This window comes from Lepisma saccharinum, chromosome 5 (genome assembly GCF_977018435.1).
Source record: "Lepisma saccharinum chromosome 5, izLepSacc3.1, whole genome shotgun sequence".
Taxonomy (NCBI): Eukaryota; Metazoa; Arthropoda; class Insecta; order Zygentoma; family Lepismatidae; genus Lepisma; species Lepisma saccharinum.
Window position 1 is genome coordinate 3,641,162 of NC_139233.1, and position 22,805 is coordinate 3,663,966.

General features: G+C 37.8%; 1 protein-coding gene across 2 annotated transcripts in view; it reads right to left on the reverse strand.

Annotated features, from left to right (window-relative positions):
* wnd (Mitogen-activated protein kinase kinase kinase 13 wallenda) overlaps positions 1-22,805 on the reverse strand; it is a 181,141-nt gene that overhangs the window by 99,297 nt on the left and 59,039 nt on the right. For both annotated transcript variants that reach the window (XM_083121995.1, XM_083121993.1), the window contains exon 2: positions 1,111-1,253. The gene's annotated coding sequence lies outside the window, so the exon portion shown is untranslated. The remainder of the gene's footprint in view (positions 1-1,110; positions 1,254-22,805) is intronic.

Below are 22,805 nucleotides of genomic sequence, written 5' to 3' on the forward strand. Positions count from 1 at the left end.
AAAAGAAGTAGCTTAAAAAATAAGTGACAATCGAAATTCCGTCACGTCGTACTTCCTGGTGCAAGGGAATGGTGAACCGGATCAACTGCACTTTCACTTCGCTATAGCTACCCTGCGCCTTAGGATTCGCTTACATATACAGATTGTCCACTATCAGATCCGTGCCACTTTGGAAGAAATGGCATCCGGATCTGTTTTCGCTACACGCATATCAAGCACAAAGCGGATGCATGAGAAAACCAACGCATTGCGCGACATTCAAGTTCCGCTGACACAAATTTCAGTCAACGACTTAGATAGTATTGTGTATCTTTTACAGCATGGTGTTCATTCGCTAACTTTCACGACATACAGATTTGATTAGAGAGAAGCCCGCTATCATGAGATGCCAGGAGAGATTAGTTGAACGGAATATACAGAAATTACGACTTGGACAACACTTAAAAACGGCTATTATATAGTTGCATTCTACGAACGTACAGGAACAAATATAACGCCCCGTGAGTAATTTGTCTTCTCAACACATTTCTACGAGGGTATGTTAAAATAACCGATAATTTTATAATAAAAAAACATATTTCTTTTTAAATATAGTTACTCGAGTGACTGAACATAAATGGCTAACCCAAGCACCGTTGTATATAATTTAATTGTGTAGAATACAATATAATGCAAACAGTGGCGGCGAATAGGGGTGGATTGTGGTGGGCAGTTTTGCCCTCACTTTTCGCCCCGCACTATGGCCTCCCCCACCCCCAGTTTTGCCACTCAATCGCCACTACTGAATGCAAATGATGAATGGTTAAATACTAATGGAATAAATAAAAGAATAAACACAATGAAATGGCCATTGCAGTTTATTCCATTTCTATAATTATAATTGTACTTAAAATAACGTTTCTATTAATAAATAGTTCCACAATCTTCAGCATAAAGTATGAAACGTTTTTGACAAATGTGACTTTTGAATATTTTCAAATATTTAAAGTTAATGCATATTGTTCCTTTTAAAATATTTTATTGCCTTTTTCACCTGCTTAGTTTTGTAACTCTTTGTGCCTAGGCTAGAAATTCTCAACCTAATCGTGCATAATAAATAACCGAACTTACCTAGCTTTCAGTCCAGTCTCTCGGTACAGTTACGAATCGTAGGTAGTAATTCTTGCAAAGCCGCGGGTGTAGCAGCACCAGTCACACCCACGTCACTGACGCCTGCCTAGGCAGGCGCCATATTTGTCCTCGCACACAACATTCTGCAATAAGAAATTAGAACTGTTACATACTTATCGCTAGAAACATGCACTTGATTTGAACTGAAGCGTAGAATCGTTGAGGTTACACTAGGGAGCAGAGGCGCAAACTTAAGATAATTGGGGGAGGGGCAAGGCAAATTTTGGGGGGCAAAGTTGGCATAAACAATATTTTATATGTATAAATATTTATAAAATGTGTCCCTCTATACGTGAATTTAGGGGGGGGGGGGCGAAAGTGCCTATGCTAGGGAGTTTTACAAAGATTCTGATATATGTATACACCGAAACAATTGTGATACTTCTTACACGTTATACAATTAGAGATAAAAATGCCACAAAAAGGGATTAAAATGGCCGAAAGTTGTAAAACCTGCCAATATCTCCATTTGTATGGCCTCACCAGTAAAACTAGAAGATAACTTCTCCATAAAAGGATGGTAAAAATATAGCACTGAATTTTTTCCAGTTTCAAATATAAAAACAAAGTAACTCATAGTTTGCACAGAGGATTTGAGACGTGTAAATGTTTGTGAATTCTGAAGCACTGGAATGAAATCTCGAATCTTCGGTGAATTCTATTGTATTTCAAAAATACATAACTTACTCTTGATGTAAGCAGGTGAATAACTATTTATTAATAATAATATAATTATTTCAATCATTAGGCTCATTAACACCAGTTTAGAACCGCCATAGTCCGGTCGGTAGGGCGTCCGACTGGCATGCAGGAGACCTAGGTTCGATTTCCAGGATGGGCGAACGCGGTGGATTTTTTTCATTGATGTCCACGCAAAAATTCCTCTGAAGCTCATCCAATCTCGCATCGAATGTCTGGTGGTGATCTGATTGGGTAAGGAAGGTTGGAGCGTGGTGTTGATCACATCACATAAATACTCCGAGATCAAATATGTTCGGAACCCTATCATACCTTCACATTTCCCAGCGTATCTTCATGGCTCGGCGCAATAGAATGCTCATATCAAAATCCAATACAAATGGTATAATCGTTTGAATTTTGAACTTCCTTGCAGAAACGCGATTAGCTTTAGAGCTTTGAGAAAACAGGATTCTTGGGTTCGAATACCGGGTGGAACAAGACTACGGTCCCAGACTACTTGGGCCTTCCGAAACCTTTTCTGGCTACCTGGTTATTCTAGTTTGTGAAGGACGTCCAAATCTGGGTTGAACAGCTTGCTGAAGGCAGTCTGTCTGCCCACTTTCTGATCCTTGCATTTCGGGTGGGGCTGCAATTTTCTGGTGGCAGCAACCTTTGGCCATGGAGTTGGTATAAGCATAATGTGGCAGTCGTTATAAGCCTCTGAAAAGTTTATTCTCAGATATGCTGAGACTGGACCTACAGTTTAAAGTGAGATCCGAACCACCGGGAATCGAAACCTGGACCCATTGATTACAAAACGACTACCAACTGCGCTATCGGAGACACTTAATTCGGTCCTGAATTCAGGATGGAAAGTTCTTCCGTCATTACTTCCGTCCCGAAAGGAGACGGTTTAGAAACCGTACTTAAAAATCAACCAGATTTCCATGAAACTTTATTAATCAGAATTGTGAAGCTCTACATATTCGACTGTTTATTTTAGGTGTATCTTTTAAAAACTACATACATAATTGTTGTTTTTTTATTTAAGAATCTGGTAATTGTGACTGCTTTTAAAACATTATTATGCATATCTATATTTACAGTGCATGTCTTTGAATTTCTCTTGTATCATATTTTATCCTCAAAGTTAATTACGAACATGGTAAATTGAATATAATGATGTATACTGTTTCTGTGTGCAGACCAGGCAATAAATATGTAGTGTTGTTACGATACATGACGATTGTCTTCTAAATTACGAACTGTAAGTAATGCATGGTATCTGAAGTCTCGGGTAATTATGATGATGTAGATATTGCACAGTTTTCGTGTTTTAAATGTTGTGGTACGGTGGAGGAGCATGTTACTGTTATGCGTTCATTATAAGTTGTACAACACAGAAAATGTATGTTTGGAATAACCAAAAAGTTGTTTCCGACAACCAAACATTTGTTTCAATAGGTGACAAACAAATCAGTGGCGTACCCAATATTTTCGACGCGAGGGAGGGGGTAGGGGTTACGTAAACTTTTTTTCTTACTAGTCAGCCTTTTTTTTTTCAAATAAAACAAAAATACGTTGACGTGTGTATTCCTGCAATAGCAAACAGAGCAATGTGTAGTTTTCCTTATTCATCAGTGTTAGGAGGGTACGCACGCAAACTAGAAATTCCTGGGAAAAAGTTCATAAATAAATACTCTTTTAGCGCATTTATCTTTGTGTACTATTTGATTGCGCCCTTGAAAATATTCGCGCTGCCCCTTCTTTCTAACTTTCTAACGTTCTCGCTCCACACACACACACACACAGATCCTAAAGAAACGCAGAAAGGATTGACACACAGATCCTAAAGAAACGCAGAAAGGATTGCTTTGCTGATGCCACCCTTATCATGTTTGCCTCCTTCTTGTAGCTATCGTAACATACTCCATTTTCTTAGGGACGATAAAGTTCGCCTCATGTAGTGCAGTGGCTATGGCTGACCTTGACGAAGAAGATATTCATGGTGATTCAGCTTACTGCCTGATAATCATTTCTTTCTTTTTGTTTCGGTTATTTTACGTCCCTTAACTAACTCTTCAGTTAAACGCGACGATGAGGATGAGCTGATGGAACAAACACAAGGACACACCCATGACTTGCTGAGAGTTCGAACCTGAGCTTCATTTCGTAGCACGCTATGCTTCAGGGTGCGAAATCCTGGGGGGACGGGGGGATTTCCCCTCCACCAACAATCTTGGCCTCAAAAATCCTCCCACCAAAAATTTTCGGGGGGCAGTTTTTGTTACAACAAACAATTACTTTTAATTTCAAATATACTGCACTAAGAATAATATCGAATACATACAGAAATTAGCGTAGTTGTTGAGTGTTCAATGCTTTTTCTCTCTCAAGAGAAATCATACCAAATCTATCTCATTACGCACAATAAAAGTAAAACAAGAATGCAAAACAATAATAACTATGAAATCAAATTGGTTTATATTAACATAAAGCAAAAACTTAACAAAAACTTGCACATAATAAAACCACTTCAACTATTTCTTAATTTATTAACATCTTTAACCAGTTAGTAAAGGACGTAATTGGCTACTTTATAATATCTGATATAATTCAATATATTTTAATTTAGTAATTTAATTTATTATTTTTTTACTTTTAATGACATTATAAATATGTATATCGTATAATTTATATGTATGTTTCTGGGGAGGGGAGATGTACGTAGATTAAGTATGTTTCTGGGGAGGGGAGATGTACGTAGATTAAGATGTTTCTCCCTCCACCCGTCTTAAATGATTTCGTACCCTGCTATGCTTACCACTCCTCCACAGAGGTCGGTGTTTTTTCATATTAGTATAGCGAGTAAATGTTCTGAAATCCACAAAATAGTTCAAATTCTTGTATAAAAAGAAAAAAAACAAGACACTACATTAGTTACAATGAATGGAATTCCATTCTATTATCAAATGTTATTTTTAAAAAAAGCAGCGGAATCTACATAACAATTGCCGTATACTAAAACTGAAAACAGTGAGTGATTTATCGCTGCAAGTGTTGAACAAGCAAATGACGTCTTAATAACAATAGCTTCCTTGATGACTGAGTTCTTTGAATGCCCTATTTACCATTTTTCCATTTCCGTTTCGATTCTTAGTGCGGACTTCGTGTTATTGTTTAAGTACATTTTAACGCACTAGTAGGCCAACTGGGGGCTGGATTTACAGATTGAAGGAGGATGCGAATATAATTCGCCTCAATTTGATTGCAAGGCAATGCGTTAACCAGGTGAGGAGTAGTCTGATGTTCCTCTGCGATTTTCAATTATATACAATCATCCGCTTCGTCGCTATTAACCTAAGAAGGCAAAATAATAGTCTACTTTAATCGAGAAGCGAAATTACAGTTCCTCGTCTGCACAAGATTGCCTATTCCCATATTAAATTATTGACCTAGAAATGGTTAAAAAATGCGACTTGCATAAAGAATAGGATTCATGATGACTAGTTTTCTAAATATTTTTCACTGAAGCCATATTAGACACTTTCAATAATATATATGTTAAACTGGCCTTGCATCTTTTAGGCTACAGTATTTTCTTTTTCTTTGGCAGGTAAGGTACAAGCGTTGTTGCATGCACTATCAATATTTTATGTATAACTTGAACGCTCTTCAGTAGTGGTATTGACTGTATTATAAACCCGAGAAAGTATGAGCCCCCCTCAAGCAGATTTGGCTACACTTAAAACTAGCTCAACATGCCCATATGAGCTTTTTGCTCAAGTGTGGAACCTCGCCTAATCCAAGATTTTTGTAAAAAAGCCCTCATGGATTCCATGAGAAAGTATGACCCCCCTCAGATTGATTTGTCTACACTTACAGAAGGCACTTCTGTGAGATTGTTGTCCATAATCCTGTCAAAAATATATCCCTCCTCATATTTTTTTTGACCACACCTGAAACTAAGCCATACGTATTAACACCCACCTACACCCACCCACGCACACCCACACATATTTACTTCCGGTTTACTTCCGGTCCACTTCCGGTCCACTTCCGGTCCACTTCCGGTCCACTTCCGGTCCACTTCCGGTTTGCCTACTTCCGGTCTACTTCCGGTCTACTTGTGGCCAAGTTGTGGTCTATTTCTGATATTTTTATCCAGCATAAAGTTTTGATCTGAATCCCAAGAAATTGTATATAAATACCAAAGCCAAAAATATTAAGTGTATACACACATACACTTACACACACACACACAAAGGACAGTGTTGAACCCAACTGATATTTTTATCCAGCATAAAGTTTTGATCTGAATCCCAAGAAATTGTATATAATAAACAACAACAAAAATGCCGAATCAAAAATATTGTAATCAATGCAATAAGAATATATCCAGCCCCAATTGGGCCAAGCACCAAAAGATTTGTAACCCAGACAAATGCAGAACTCCCACAAAAATATGCCCTAAATGCCATAGAAAATATAATCTGGAATACTTCACTTATAAACATAAAGGTACTTGCTCTGCACAGTCATCAACATTGCCCCCACAACCATCTACATCTGGTCTGAAAAGGAAGCATGAAGCACCTGTTAATGCTAAAGCAGCAAAGCAGCCACGCCATGCACCCATCCATAGCAGTTTTAATGCCCAACTTAGGGATTACCGGTTTGTATCAGAGCCAAGATGTGGCATTGAGAATTTCTTGAAGAGTATAAATTCTAATCTCCAGGCAATTCTAAATGCACATCTTGGCTCTTATAAGCTCTCCCTCAAATTGTATACACAATATAAGAAACCAAATGGCACAAAATTTATACACCCCCACGTAACAGAAACTGTACCGGTATATTCAAATTCAAATTCGGACAAAATAATAAGCAGATTGATGGATCAACTGAATATCAAACACTCTGAATTTGCGGCAAAAGAGTCCGGATGGAGCCTATGCGGATCCCCACACAAGTTATATGTTAATATTTCTGAATTCAGCCCATTAAAAGGTTCTACATATCTGCCATTACCTGCTAATATTAAAAACAGAAGAGCCGTGGTTAATATAGAAAATACCGACCAGAAATGTTTTCTGTGGTGTATATTAGCTGCTTTGTTTCCAGTTTCAAGGCATCCTGAGAGAATAAGTTATTACAAACAGCATGAACATCTTTTTGACGATGCAATGGAGGGTTTGGAATATCCAATGTCAGTTCAGAATATTGATAAATTTGAAAAAAGGGCCAGGCACATCAATGGCAAACAATTATCTATTAATGTATTTACTTGTTCCACTGGCAATTGCTTGATAGCACCTCTCAGAATCAGTACACTTGATGATGAATCTGCTATTCCGATTGATCTGCTCTTAATTGAAGGGGATGGCACATATCATTACACTCTGATACATAATCTTGAAGCTTTAGTGAGAATACAACTAGACAAATCCAATACAATATTCAAGTTGTGCAGAAGATGCTTAACTGTATTTTATGGTCAAAAAATGGTAAATGGGGTTCGGGAAGAGAGTGCAGAAATTGCTAAAAACAAGCTAATTGAGCATCTGAAATACTGTGGGAATCATAAACCTGTTCATATGGTGATGCCCAATCCAAGTGAAAATTGCAAATTCAAAAAGAATGAAGCCTTGTTGGAACACCCAGTATATATTGTCTGGGATTCTGAATCGAATCTCAAATCTCTTGCATTCTGCAATCCAGATCCCGAAGAATCATCAATTACACCATACCAGCTGCATGAACCTTCCAGCTTTTGTTATGTGGTTGTACGGGATGGTGTTGTTATTAAAGAATATTCATACAAGGGACCAGATGCCATCAAAATATTTGCACATAGAATAGAAAATGAGTGCCGTGACATAGCATATAACATCTTATTAAAATCAAAACCTATGTTGCCTTTAACAGAGGAACAGATTGAGGATTTCAACAATGCAGAAAAATGCCCGGTATGTGATTCTGAATTTTCAGATACAAATATCAAGGTACATCACCATTCTCATACAGATGGTCGATATAAACAGGCCCTGTGTAATAGCTGTAATATTAAGATCAAGAGACCAAGATTTGTCCCCATATTTTGCCATGGAGCATCCAATTATGATTTCCATCATCTGATCAGGTACGAGGGGTTTGAGAAGCAGAATTTAAATATTTTAGCTGAAAATGATGAGAAATATATATCTATTAGCAAGATAATTAAAGTTGATGGTGTTCCTATTCACATAAGATTTCTTGATTCTTACAGATTTTTATCAGCTAGCCTGGATACACTGGCCACTCAATTATCTGATGATCAATTCAAAATCACACGTGCATTGTTTCCAAATCAGGACCTGAAATTAATTAGGCGGAAGGGTGTATATCCATATGACTATGTTACAGATTTTTCTAAATTTGATGAGTGTTCCCTGCCACCACAAGAAGCGTTTTACAGCAGAATCAGAGGATCTGGAATCACTGATGAAGATTATCACCATGCCCACTTGATGTGGAACAATTTAAATTGCCAGACATTTGGTGATTATCACATGGCATATTTGAAACTTGATGTCACCCTCTTAGCTGATATATTGCAGGCATTCAGAAAATCTTCCATGCAAAATTATGGACTGGACCCAGTGTATTTTTACAGTGCCCCGGGTCTAGCATGGGCCGCAACATTTTTCAACACCAAAAAGCAATTGGATCTGATCCACGATCAAGATATGTATCTGTTTATGGAGAAATGTATAAGAGGAGGGATGGTGCAATGTTCCCAGAGATATGCCAGAGCAAATAACAAGCATATGCCTGATTATGATCCAGCACGGCCATCAAATTATATACTGTATGTAGATGCAAACAACCTCTATGGTCACGCTATGATGCAAAAACTGCCATATGCAGGGCTTGAATGGGTTGAAGATTTCAATATTGAGGATCTTAAGGATTTTGATGACAGTAACTGTGGCCTCTTCTTAGAGGTTGATCTGATAATTCCAGATCATTTGCACAATAAATTTTCTGATCTGCCCCCAATTCCCGAGGTTCAGTGCTCACCTGGCTCTAAACAGAGGAAGCTCATGATGACTCTGGAGCCGAAACAAGGATATGTCATATATTACAAAAACCTCCAGTTCCTGATGAAACATGGTGTTCAAGTGACTAAAGTTATAAAAGTCTTGAGGTTCAGGCACTCAGAATGGTTGAAACCATACATTGATACAAACACGGAGCTTCGAACATCTGCAAAGAGCCAATTTGATAAGGGCTTGTTTAAATTGATAGTGAATTCAGTGTATGGCAAAACAATTGAAAATGTCAGAAAACATACCGATGTTAAAATAATTACTGACCCCAGCCTGAGCAAAAAATTGGTTGCAAAGCCCAACTTCAATTACAGAAGAATTTATGATGAGCACATGGCACTTTTCAACATGATGAAAACAAAGATCAAATTTGATAAACCTATTTATGTAGGGGCTGTGATATTGGAATTGTACAAATTACATATGTTAACATTGTATTATGATGTGCTGAAACCTTTTTATGGTGATCGTGTAAAATTATTGTACATGGACACGGATAGTTTTATTCTTGATATTCAAACAGAAGATGTTTATCAAGATATGTCACAGCCTGAATTGTTTCAATACTTTGATACCAGTGAACATACAAAAATTCAACCCCACAACAAAAAGGTGCCTGGCAAGTTAAAAGATGAGACACTTGGTGATGTTATTGTGAAATTTGCTGGGTTAAGTGCCAAGATGTATACTTTTGAAACATGTAGTGGTGCTGTTGCCAAAAAAGCCAAGGGCATTGGCAGAGTGACTGTAGACAAAGAGCTCCAATTTGAAGATTATGAAAATTGCATCAAATCCCAGAGTTCAATCAGAACATCAGAAAATAGAATTCAGAGTGTGGATCACTTGCTGACTAGCAATATTGTAAGAAAAGTGGCCCTGGACCCACATGATGATAAGAGATGCATTTTATCATGTGACATACATACTTTACCTTGGGGGCATTGTGATTTGAAAAATGGGAATCAATGCCCAATTACAGAGCATGATTTGAAATAAATAAACATGCCTATGAACTTATTTGGGTTCAAAAAACAGGCTATTATGGAGCTGCCAACACCACAACCCTCTCCTGATATGCTGTCTAAACTGAGTGGCTTGTTAATTATTCATCTGAACAGCATACTTACAGATAATGATGATGAAACAGGCAAAACATTGTACATATTTAACAATAATTTAAATCATTACCAATTACCTGTAGGTGGGCAATTGCAATTTATTACAACCCCCGAGGGTGATGTCAAGATTTCAGTGGGGAGAAATATTTATAGAATTAAGCACTCAAACATGGTTTCTGGCACTGTATATACTGTTTCTGCTGGTGACTGCTTATATATTGAAGTCCCTGGATCCTATGACAAGCTTATACCCTTTTTTATAGAATTAAGAATCAGATACTCTATAATAAATAACCAATAAAACAAAAATGCCTAACGATATATTTGGCCATACAAGACATGAAGATCACAGTGATGAGATTCTGATGCTTGATGTCAGAGTCAAGAAATTAAGAAGTGATTTACAAGCTTTACAAACCACACTCAATGCCAGTCTTCAATTAGAAATTACAAATTTACAATCACAATGCATGGACCCTCTTCTTAAAATTGATTCTGAACTCAAAGTGCTGCTTCAGAAATATACTGATTTGGCCACATTGGATAATTTTCAAAGTTTGGAAGAAGCTGTAGCAGCTCTTCAAGCCAAATTTAAGACCCAGGCCACCAATTCTGAGCAATTGAAACAGCAATTGGAAGAGCAGATTAATAATGTCCAGGCACAGCTCCAAACAATTGTCAAAAGCATAAAATCACAGGAAGATTTTGATCTAGTCATTTCCACTCTGAAAGAACAGATTCAGTCACTGGAGATACCTAATCTGGACCCTCTGAACAATGCCATAGCCGAGGTTAAAAATAAAATTGAGACACTTGAAAATTTTATGAACAATTTGCCATCTTCTGATGCTTTGAATGCAATAACTCGGAGTGTTGCAAATATTAAGCTGCAACTTGAAACATATGAAGATTTTGGAAAAATTCAAAGTTCCATAACCCATCTTGAAGGTACAATAGCAGCAGTGCAAAGTGATTTGGCAAATGTACTAGAATCCCGCTTGCCTGGAATTGTAGATACCCTTGTCAGTGTCCAGCACCAAATCACAAAGCTTGAAAACCTCAACACTGAATCTGAACTGTCTCATTTTCATCACTTGATCGATGATATCCAAACAAAGCTTGAAATTTTACAACAATCAACACCCACTCAGGCAGATATAGCCCTGCTCCAAAATGCTATGCAAAATGTGGCTGATGCTTCTGAATTAAATAATGTGAAATTGGCACTTGAATTTTTGCAGAATACAGTATCAAATCTTCCCACATCACAGGAACTTAAAAATATATTAAGAGAGCAGTGAATCGCATATTGAAATCAGAAGATATCAAGAATATCCAGGCAGAGATCAAACATCTCACTCAGGCAGTTGCCACTCTTCCAACCAATCAACATATTAATGAACTGCATGCTCTGTTTGAGGATATCAGAAGACAGGTCCATGATCTTACTGCTCAAAATTCAAAATTGGCAGTTGTTGAAAATTTGCAACAAATTGTAGCTAATATCAAGCAACAGCTAGGGACCATGGAATCCAATCAAGCAAATGCTCTGTCTGTTTTTGCCACCCAGCTTCAAGAGATTGTGCAACAATACAAGAAACTTGTTGTGGACATAAAAATAAAGCCAGGCCATGATGATGTTGTTAGGACCATCAATGAGCACCTTGAATCTGTAACAAGCAGATTGCTTACAGCAGAAAAAGAAATAACAGGCATAATCGAGAATCCAAAACATACAGTAATTCTTGAATTGTACAGCATCCCCAACAAAGAATATGATTCACCATTTACACCAGGTGGCAAAATATATATGCTGTCCCCTGCACAATTTTATTACCAGTTTTTTGTTGGAGGCACATTGAGACCAATCAAGATCAAATATTGGCATCAGCCACAGGCACACCACTACCCCACCTTATCAATAACAAATGCTGAGAACAAACCAAAAATCACCAGTGTAGAGTTAGAGGATTTTACAGACCCTAATACATTAGAAACAGCATATACTGAAGATGATGGCACTCTGGAATTTAAAATACAAATAGGAGACAAATTATATTTAGAAAATCCTGCAGTCTCAGCTGCTGAACACCCCATAGTTGCAATATTCTTGTTTACATATTATGTCTAGAGAAATTATTGTTGATGAATTACACAGACAAGCCCGACATAATTATAAGAGACTTCCAGTAGTCACAAAGGGCATAGATGATTTATGGCAGAGCGACTTGATTGAGATGGCAAGTGGACAGCTGAAAAACTTAGACAAAATCAACAAGGGCTACAAGTATCTACTTACTGTAATAGACACATTTTCAAAATTTGCCTGGGCTGTGCCACTCAAATCCAAGACTGGAAAATGTGTTACAGAAGCCCTCAGGACAATCATCAATCATTCAGGAAGATCACCGCGCTATTTGCAAACAGATAATGGCAAAGAATTTTATAATTCAGTGTTTCAACAATTTATTAAAAGCCAGGCAATAAAACATTACTCGAGTTACAGTGATCTCAAAGCCTCAATTGTAGAGAGATTCAACAGAACCCTAAAAAATCGTATGTATAAACAATTTACACTTCAAGGTAATTATAAATGGATTAATATTCTTCCAGAACTTCTACATAAATATAACAACTCGGTCCATTCCACAATCAACATGAAACCCTCTGAAGTAACTTCATCTGATGAGCAAAAATTGATCAGGACTGTTTATTATCCTAGATACCAGCCAACAACAAGAAGGGCCAAATACAAGGTGGGTGAGCAAGTAAGAATCAGCAAATATAAGCACTTATTCAAAAGAGGCTTTACGAGAAACTGGAGCACTGAATTATTTACAGTGGTTCAAGTTAAACCCGGGACCCTTAACACATATATAATAAAAGATCACCGAGGAGAAATTCTCAAAGGCAGATTCTATGAACAAGAGCTCAGCAAAACTAAACAGCCTGACACATATCTCATAGAAAAAATTATCCGCAGAAAAGGCAACAAGTTACTTGTCAAATGGCTAGGTCATCCGGAAAACAGCTGGATCGATGCAGACAAAATAATAATATGAGCACCTGGGATGTTATAAAAAGGCTGCCAGAACCTGAACAGCAGAATAAGAGAAATGGAAAATTGCTGCCTGATAATATTAGGTGTCTTATTGTTGGGCCATCTGCTTGTGGTAAAACTACACTAATGGTTGATAATTTTTTATTGGCACCCAACTGGTTAGACTGGAAAAACAGGCACTTGTATGTTTTCTCAAAGAGCTTGGAACAATTAAAATATCAGCAGCTGATGAAGCTATATGATGGATTAGATATAGCCACTTTTGAACCAGATGTTAAGCCATTAGATGAATGTCTCGATAATTCTGTTGTTGTGTTTGATGACGTTATACTGGATAATCAAAACAAGGTTAGGAATTTTTTTACACAGGGCCGGCACAAAAACATTGATTGCTTCTACCTTGCACAGACTTTTTCTAAAATTCCGAAGCAGCTGATCCGAGACAACAGCAATTTTATATGTGCGTTTCATCAAGATCATACCAACCTCAAACACATACATGATGAATATGTAGGTGGGGACCTGAGCTACAATGACTTTTCTAAATTTTGCAGCAGGTGCTGGAACCAGGACAGTTATGGCTTTGTCACAATTGATATGACAAGAAAACCCAATAGTGGCAAATACAGAAACAAAATCAACGATTTTCTAGACGTTGAGACGTATATAAACAACCATGAAACGACCAATCATTGATGATCTTAAGTTAAGAGATTATCTTGTAAAAAGATTTAAGGGATGGAAATCAGAGAACCGAGGAATTTATGAAAAACACAAACAAACAGAACAGCCTGTCATTGATGCTATTAATAATTTAGGTAAGAATATCAAAACTGTTACAGAGCAAAATCAAAATTTGATCACGGAGCTTGTACCTGTAGCTGCTAGGAACATATTAGATTATCCATTCACCCCACTTTCAAGTATTCATACACCTAGTCCTGTTGCTCCTAGAAGAATTGAAGCTACTCAGGATCCTATTGAATTGGGTCTTCTTGCTCAAAAATATTTAACCACACCTAAAGACAACAAAGATGAGGTGTTTGGCTTATATGCTGACACAGAGCTTGACGGGAGCATCATACATAGAATTGGCAATTTCAGAGTAACATTTATGGGAGATGATATAATTGTTTATTCAGAATCTCGTCTCGGAGAAAAAGGTGCTTTTGTTAAGTACCCCGGCACACCTGGATTGTGGGAACTGATGACTAGGAAAAGGCCTGGCAGCTATACAGATCAAGATTATGATTATTACAAAGAAATATTAATAAAATCAGATGCTCTATACCAGAACAATGATCCCACACAAAAAAGAGTCAAGTCTAGCAGTGGAGCAAAATATAACAACTTGATCAAGCCTATATGGTCACAGATCAAGACTGGCAGTGGAATCAAACAATACAACACCCTGCCTAAAGAATTTGTGTGGGTTGATGATGTCAGGAAACTTGTAGATAGGTTATTGGTGATAGCTGGGGAGGAAAATGCAGGGAACCACAATTTTTACAATGAAAAGGTTGGAATTATGGACATGATAAGCACCAAATTGTCTAATTTTATAGTGAATGACCCTAAGGGGATTGGATATCTCATAAAAATTATTAATACTCTACCACCTAAATTTTGGAATATTTCTGAGGGTCGGGGGCTTGTTAATGACATTATAAACAAGCTGCCATTTGAACTACACATTCCAGGCTATCAGTATTGTGGTCCCGGTACAAAATTGGATCATAGATTAAACAGAGGTGATCCTGGTGTAAATCCCCTAGATGCTGCTTGTAGAGACCATGACATAGCATACAACACACATTCTGATCTTGACAAGAGACATGTTGCAGACAAGAAATTAGAAGAGGCTGCATTTGGTAGATTTGTAAGCAAAGATGCATCTTTGAGTGAAAAAATAGCAGCATTGGGAACCACCATAGCTATGAGCACCAAACAAAAACTGGGGTGGGGGCTGTGAATATGTATATAATAAACCTACAATGAAGGCCAAGGGTGTTATGTATCAGATACCTTATGCAGGTCTCAAATCTCTTAAAACTATTGACAGTCTTTTAACCAAAAAGCAGCGCAAGAAAAAAAGCTCTTGTCTTGCAAAGGGACATGGTATGAAATTGTTGCTTAGTACCCCCCAATTAAAAAAATTACAGCAATCAAGAAAAAAATCACATGTGGGGGGTTTCATATTTACTATCCCTGCCATCTTAGCTGCTCTCGGGGCTGTTGGGAGCTTGGCTGGGGGATCAGCTGCCATAGCAAAAACAGTAATAGATGCCAAGAAGAATAGGGCAGAATTAGATGAGCAGAGGCGCCATAACCTGGCAATGGAGAAAAAAGGCAAAGGTGTTAAGAGAGCCATGAATAAGTTTAAAAAAAACAAGAGCCGCTTACAAACCAAGATATTGAAGCTTTAATCAAGCCACTGGGCATCAAACATTTTAGAGGTGTGTACATGTCTGATTCTTTACCGGAGCAACCACTCAACAAAGAGTGTGGCATTGTTAATTTAGATGAGTACAAAAATCAGGGCACTCACTGGATCTGTTATCTTAAATATTTAAAAAATGAGGCATTTGTGTTTGATTCATTTGGAGGTGTTCCACCTGAAAATTTAATAAAATATCTAAAATCACCTAATCTTTATTACAATAATGCCCGTATTCAAAACTTCAAAGATGTTAATTGTGGACATTTGTGTTTATCTGTTCTTAGATATATGTCTCAAATAAATAAACCATCAATTGAAAATTTTCAAAAAGCCTTGTGGTATCTGAAACATCATGGGGGTATTCCATCTCACCAGCCAAAATTTAATATTGAAACTCAAATTACATGATGACATAGTGTATCCCAAAACAATAGCTCTCAGAGCATTTTACGGCATGTACTTGATACCTAATATTACGCACCACAACAACACAATTGCAGTAGGGGATCAAAAAATTGTCATCACTCCAGGGCAGTATAATCTGTCCACTCTAAATGCTCAATTACCCAGAGGTGTAGTGTTAAGTCAAAATTCTGTCACTCACAGAGTAGAGATTGTATCTGCTACAGAAACAGTGCATCTGGGTACTATAGGAGAGCTGTTAGGCTTTGAGAACAACACAAAACTTGAACCAGCCATCAAACACACTGCTATGAATATACCTAAATTCTTAGCCATAGAGACTCTGAATATTCACTGTAATGTGGCTGAGGGTATGATCACCAAATCAAATGGCATAGGCACTCACAAACAAACTGGCATCATTGCAACATTCAAACCTAATTCCGAATTCATGGAGCCAATCATCTACAATCCATCCCCAACATTATATTTTCCCGTGTGCCATAATAGAATAGATTACATTGAATTGATGGTCACTAATGAAAAAGAAGAATTAGTTGATTTTGCTGGAGCCACAACAACTGCTATCATAGAGATTAACATTTAAATAAAAATACATACAATGGAAAATATTGAGAGTTATGAGCTACAATCATTCCCTCCAAACAGGAGGACATTTGCAAATTTAAATCAACCCAACACAGAGATTGAGGTTGATCTTGATGTAGGGGATGGATTTATACACCCCCACAGAGCAGATCTATACATCAAATTTGATGTTGTAAAGCTCGATGGAACAGATTATCCTGCAAATTCAAATATAAGATTGGTAGACAATTTTGTGCCGCATCTCTTCTCTGAAATTGAGATCAGAAAGCATGGCGTTGTTATAAACAGAGTGGATTATCCCGGCATTACCTCCACAGCTTTGGCCACTCTAAAATTATCCAAAACCGAGGCTTCTTACTACAAAATAGGTGGATTTGAAGCTGGTGATAAGATATTATCCAAGAACCACACAGTGCTGTTCCCCATGCGCCTGTTGCCAGGATTCTTCTCGGATTACAAAGAAATTATGTGGAAGGGTGGGTTAAGAATTACATTTAGAAGAGCTGCCAATGATAACAATGCTTTGATGAGGTACAGTGCGATAAACCCTACAGGGGAAGCTCTGCCTAATACCTTACCAGATGCAGGCAAATGCATTATTCAGACTATGGAGCTAAGAATCCCGGTTGTTGAATATGAGGCCAGTTACGCTCTTAAATACAAAGCTGATATCCTAAAAAATCCACAAATTCCTCTGCAATTTTACACATATCAATGCGTACAGAAGCCTGCATCTGGCACATATTATGAGTTTGATGCTACAAATTCATTCTCCAGCATACAATACGACATGCCTGATTTTGTGGTGGTATTGTTTCAGACTGGAAGACACAATAATCAGGAAAAAAATTCAAGCAAATTTGATAACTGCAACATCAAGAACATATATCTTAAAAATGGCAGAAATGAGGTATTTCCTAGAGAAAATTACAATTTAGACATTTCCAAGGATGATTTCCTCAAATTATATGAGGCATTTTCGGCTTTCAAAAGAGTCACTACAGGCAATACTGATATGTATTACACACCAGATGAATTCAAAACACGGAGACCCATGTTTGTCATCAATGCTTCAAAAAGGAAACAAGTTGTGGTGAATGACAGGACAAACATTAAAATTATCTGTGAATTCCACGAGGCATTACCTGATGACACCATTTGTAGTGTCATTCTCATAGGTGAAAAATCATATGTTTATGATGTAAGAAATGAGAGAGTCACGGAGCAATTCTAGAGGGTCTCTGCATATTGCATTGTCTTAGTACTAGATATGCAAGATGAGCCTGGTGGCCAATTGAACTCAAACCGGAAGTAGGCAAACCGGAAGTGGACCGGAAGTGGACCGGAAGTAAACCGGAAGTGGACCGGAAGTGGACCGGAAGTAAACCGGAAGTAAATATGTGTGGGTGTGCGTGGGTGGGTGTAGGTGGGTGTTAATACGTATGGCTTAGTTTCAGGTGTGGTCAAAAAAAATATGAGGAGGGATATATTTTTGACAGGATTATGGACAACAATCTCACAGAAGTGCCTTCTGTAAGTGTAGACAAATCAATCTGAGGGGGGTCATACTTTCTCATGGAATCCATGAGGGCTTTTTTACAAAAATCTTGGATTAGGCGAGGTTCCACACTTGAGCAAAAAGCTCATATGGGCATGTTGAGCTAGTTTTAAGTGTAGCCAAATCTGCTTGAGGGGGGCTCATACTTTCTCGGGTTTATAATACAGTCAATACCACTACTCTCTTCAAATAATATATTGTTAAGTGGTGAGGTTCAATGAAAGATACAGATAAGATAAGCAAGTTATAAAATAGTATAGATTAGCAACATTTTTATGTTGCATTCATTTCCAATGTATTTGCATTCTTCGAGATCAGCTAGACCCCTAACACTGTACGTACAAAGACTTTATGGTTTATGTCTCATGTTCCACCTGGGTATTTTTTTATACGTTACATTACTATCAATTTGTCAAGATGATACCTTGTGTACATATTCATTTATCTTTGATTTCCTTCTTTCTTGTATCATTTCTACGTTAGGTTATGTTAGGTTAGGTATCATTTCTGCGACAGTAATTCAAAATAATGGTATTAGTTGTTTGTTTTTTTCATTTAATGCATAACAATCTAAAAACAAGAGTTCCTGTAATGATTTAATTTTATCAAGATGGTTGCTGATAGGTATAAATGTTAGACATATTTCTTTCTTTATAGATGCACCTGCATCTCTGGAAGTTGGCTTGGCCCTTATGCAGATTGTCGTAACATGGTATACGGACAAAGCTTCGCGGCGTCCGTACCCAGCAAAGCGTGACGTATTCTCTCCTCGCAACATCCGCTGAACGTTCCGAGAGTCATTTGTTCGGTGTGGGTAATTGCTACACCTGCGACCGCAAGTGCTGTTATCTTTCTAGCGTGGACAAGCCTCGTCACTCACTCGCTGGCCCCCTTTAGTTCTTTTTTAATCTTTTACTCTCAGACCCTTCTTCCTGCATTGCGTTTTTTTCTTCTTTCTGTTTTGACTGGGGAGTACTTCTTCCTCCCCCAGCCCTTTCCTGTTTTTTGTGTCCCTGATTATGCTTGAAAAAGAAAAACTTCTAAACAAAGAGATAGTAGAAATGCTTATCGCAAAATATAGAGCCTATCTTCCAGAGTATAGATGTCACTGGCGTAGCTTCGAAACAACGAGTATTGGATATCCTAGAGTGGCTGAAGCAGATTCCCGCTTGCAGCAAATTGAATCTCAGTAAGCTGGCAAGAAGAGTCAAAGCTCGGATTAGCCATTTTCTCAATAGCGAACATCGTGTCGCCTCATATGTTGTTCGCGCATGCGCGGTGAATGTTTTGATTTAGGGATTCAGTAATATTTTAAAAGTTTTTAGGTCTTTTGGATATTTTTGGTAATTTATTGAAAAATAAAATCCTGGCCGTATATATAACACAACCTATTTGAATCGGTTTCTAAATTCGGATACTTAGAAGTAAAATTAACAAATGTAACGAGATTAAAGAAGAAATTAAAAGTAGATCTCATTCAAGTAGCTAATGCACGTTCTTTCTACGTGTTTAAAAAAAAACTGAAACATAAGTTTTTGCCTATATAAAAACACGTAACCAGGCCATATAAATAGATATGCAACCAACGTATGTCTGAATAAGTCGAACAGTAAAACAATTTAGACGAAATATCCACATACTTTACAACTTAATTTACTAACACAATATAATTCACGGGCAGTATGTCATATCTCGTCTCGGGTTTACAGACTTCTTGGTCTAGTTTTCGTCTCGAAATTTAAACATAACCTTGGTAAAAACCTAAATTACAAATTATAAGAACAAGTTCTGGTGCACATAATACATAATATGTGTATGGTGTTTCCGATGAATGATATGAAAGAGTGTTCACTAACAACAATGGAACATGCAATCTCGTATAAGTTTCCTTGAAAGAATTTCACGCATGGATTTAGAAAGCATGTCTCCGTTTGTCAGAGAATGAAGCAAGTAAACCTCCCCCTTTTCTTGAACCGAATATCCTATTTCCCCCAACCGTTGTGCAGCAGGTTTCAGATAGACCACGTATAATCCCAAGTGACGGATTGCATGCTATGTCATTATGAGATGATTCAAGAGTTCACAAATTACAACTAAAAGTAATTTCTTTCAACCTCTCGTGCAAAATATGCGCAAATAAAACACGTAAAATACTTACACATTCATAACCAATTGAAAAATTCATGACTTCAAGGTAAAACAGGGTAGTGACGTGACGAAGCATGAATTTTATAAATTCCGATATGCCGTTTGCGACCGATACTCATCATAATACTGGGTAATGATATTCGTTACTTCTTTATAATCTAAGCATTGGGCATTTTCGACGATATTTTTTTTAAGCTTTCAACTTGACTATAGATGTAGTACCGACAGAAGATGGGACTTGGCAGTCTTCAGCTTGACTGGAGATGTAAACGTAAACGATTGCCTCCTCCCGGGTTTGAATTCCGGTCTGGCCATGGGTGCTCTTTGTGAGTGTCCCTTCATCAATTTCATCATACCATCCTCATCGTTGCAATTAGCCAAAAGTTGCGGAAAAGCGCCTCTAAATAACAAATCAAATCGAAGTCTCGAAATACATAGAATCAATATGCTGCGTTTCACCGCTCAAATTTTCACAGCGAACCATCGGAGCGCTTAATTCTATCCTGAGTTGCACAGATTCACAAATTGTAACTAACGGATTGACTTTGTAATTACTATAAACAAAATGTATGACCTATACAGAAATAATCATCAGATATCCGCTTGGTATGTCCGAATAACTCGCATATTAAAGCCATGTTTTTATTTCTAAATACAATACATTATAGTTTAGCAGTCTCCAAAGAAGACCGAGAGTCTTGGACACTAAGCCTCGTTCTCGGAGTGTCTCGACAAGTGTCGAGATTGCGGACTCGGTCTCGTCGATTTCTGAATGGCCTCGATCCCCTCCTCAATTGCTTTTCGCAACAGTGGCGCTTTCAAACACCTTATTAAGCGTCTATTCAAACGGAGGAACGCGTAACTTCCTTCACCACTCACCCGCGTGCTAATTGCGTTAATTAAAGATGGAAATACTGCTTGGTCAATCAAGTACATCTTTGGCTGCACTGTTATGGCAACCGACAGGGTGCTGGGCGCAAAGGCCTTATATTAGAGCCTGCACGCTTTCTAACCGTTAAGTACGCTGGCGATTTGCATAGCAGAACTCGGTCTTTTTCTTTCCCTGGGGAATCGCCAGCAAGTTGGAACTGTGATTGCGGCATCAAAGTAATGTTCGTCTGGGACCCACGGGTCTTTCTTAACAACAACACGATTGAGATAATCATTCGGTTGTTTGAAATGTTGTTTTAAGTCCACTTGATGCACAGTTAGGCTAATCAGGACTGGACCTACAGTTTAAAGTGGGATCCGAAACACTATGTGCCTCCAGCGGGTATCGACCCTTGATTACAAGGCGACCCTTGATTACAAGGCGACGACATTACCACTACGCCATCGGGGAAACCACACTACCCATCGGAGAAGACACTTCAGATACTAGTATTTGAGAGTATATAAACATACAACACATATGCAACTCCGCCCCATACGAGCACTTTATAAGCCCACCAATTACCCAGGAACTCATGGAACGATTTTATTCAATACACAGATATTCATTAATCTGTCACATTAGCAACGTTGTCTGCAACAGAGACGTAGATAAGCATGGTAAAACGTTGTTCTTTCATCGTGATCGTGAGCCTCTGCTTATCTACGGACTAAACTCAATCAATTTTACAAATACATTATTGTGGAAACCTGCATGGTTGTAAGTTGAGCCCTCATGAAGAACTTGTTTTACTTTTCTACGAAAATTCACGTGTTGCCGTCATCGTTGCTTTAACAAAATGTACCTCGATGCATTGCCCGCAATATATAGAAATTTCAACTGATCCAAATATACGAGGCGAAGTCACTAAGTTATTAAGCTATTAAGTTAAGTGATCATTCCTGAGGCGGGGTCTAAAACTAACAATGAACCAACAATATAGGTCATCCTATCCATACAAGAGCGTTCTTAATCCGCCACTGGTGTGTATGGCTGTTGTGCGTAATATTGCAGCTTTTATCTCATTAAAATAGAGCACCTCTTAATTTCGTGTGATATGGACATGTTGTTATGCAACAACAAAAGTAAACGTTAACTAGAGCCGCATAGATGAAAGGTTATCACCACTGGTGCGGAATTTTGCCTATTTGCCTTTTTTATTCGTTTGTAGTAAAACATAGGCTTTAATGTTTAAAGTTCGTTTCATGGTGTTTCTAGTCCGAACACGCATTTCTATAGTGCATACAAAGAATATCTATATAGTGCATATAAATACTTTGAGGATTAGTGCCTATTTTGCTTAATAGCGCCAAAAAATGGCTATTCTGCAATTTCTGCATACTTCAGCTTTTTTTTTTACGTTCCTTTGGCTTTTCCTTTGAAGGATGTAAAGCTTTGTTGATGTTGTTCTGACTGAAATCTGGTATTCGCTAGATTTGAGGGTCTCAATTGGAACATTGTTTATTTTCTTTTGTTACAATTGTGCAAATTGTTTTTTCATCATTTGCTCAAATTCACACAGTCGTTAGCACAAGCTCTTTTTGTGAGAATTACTTTAACTGAGGATTCCCTGAAAATGTGAATTTCGATCAAAAG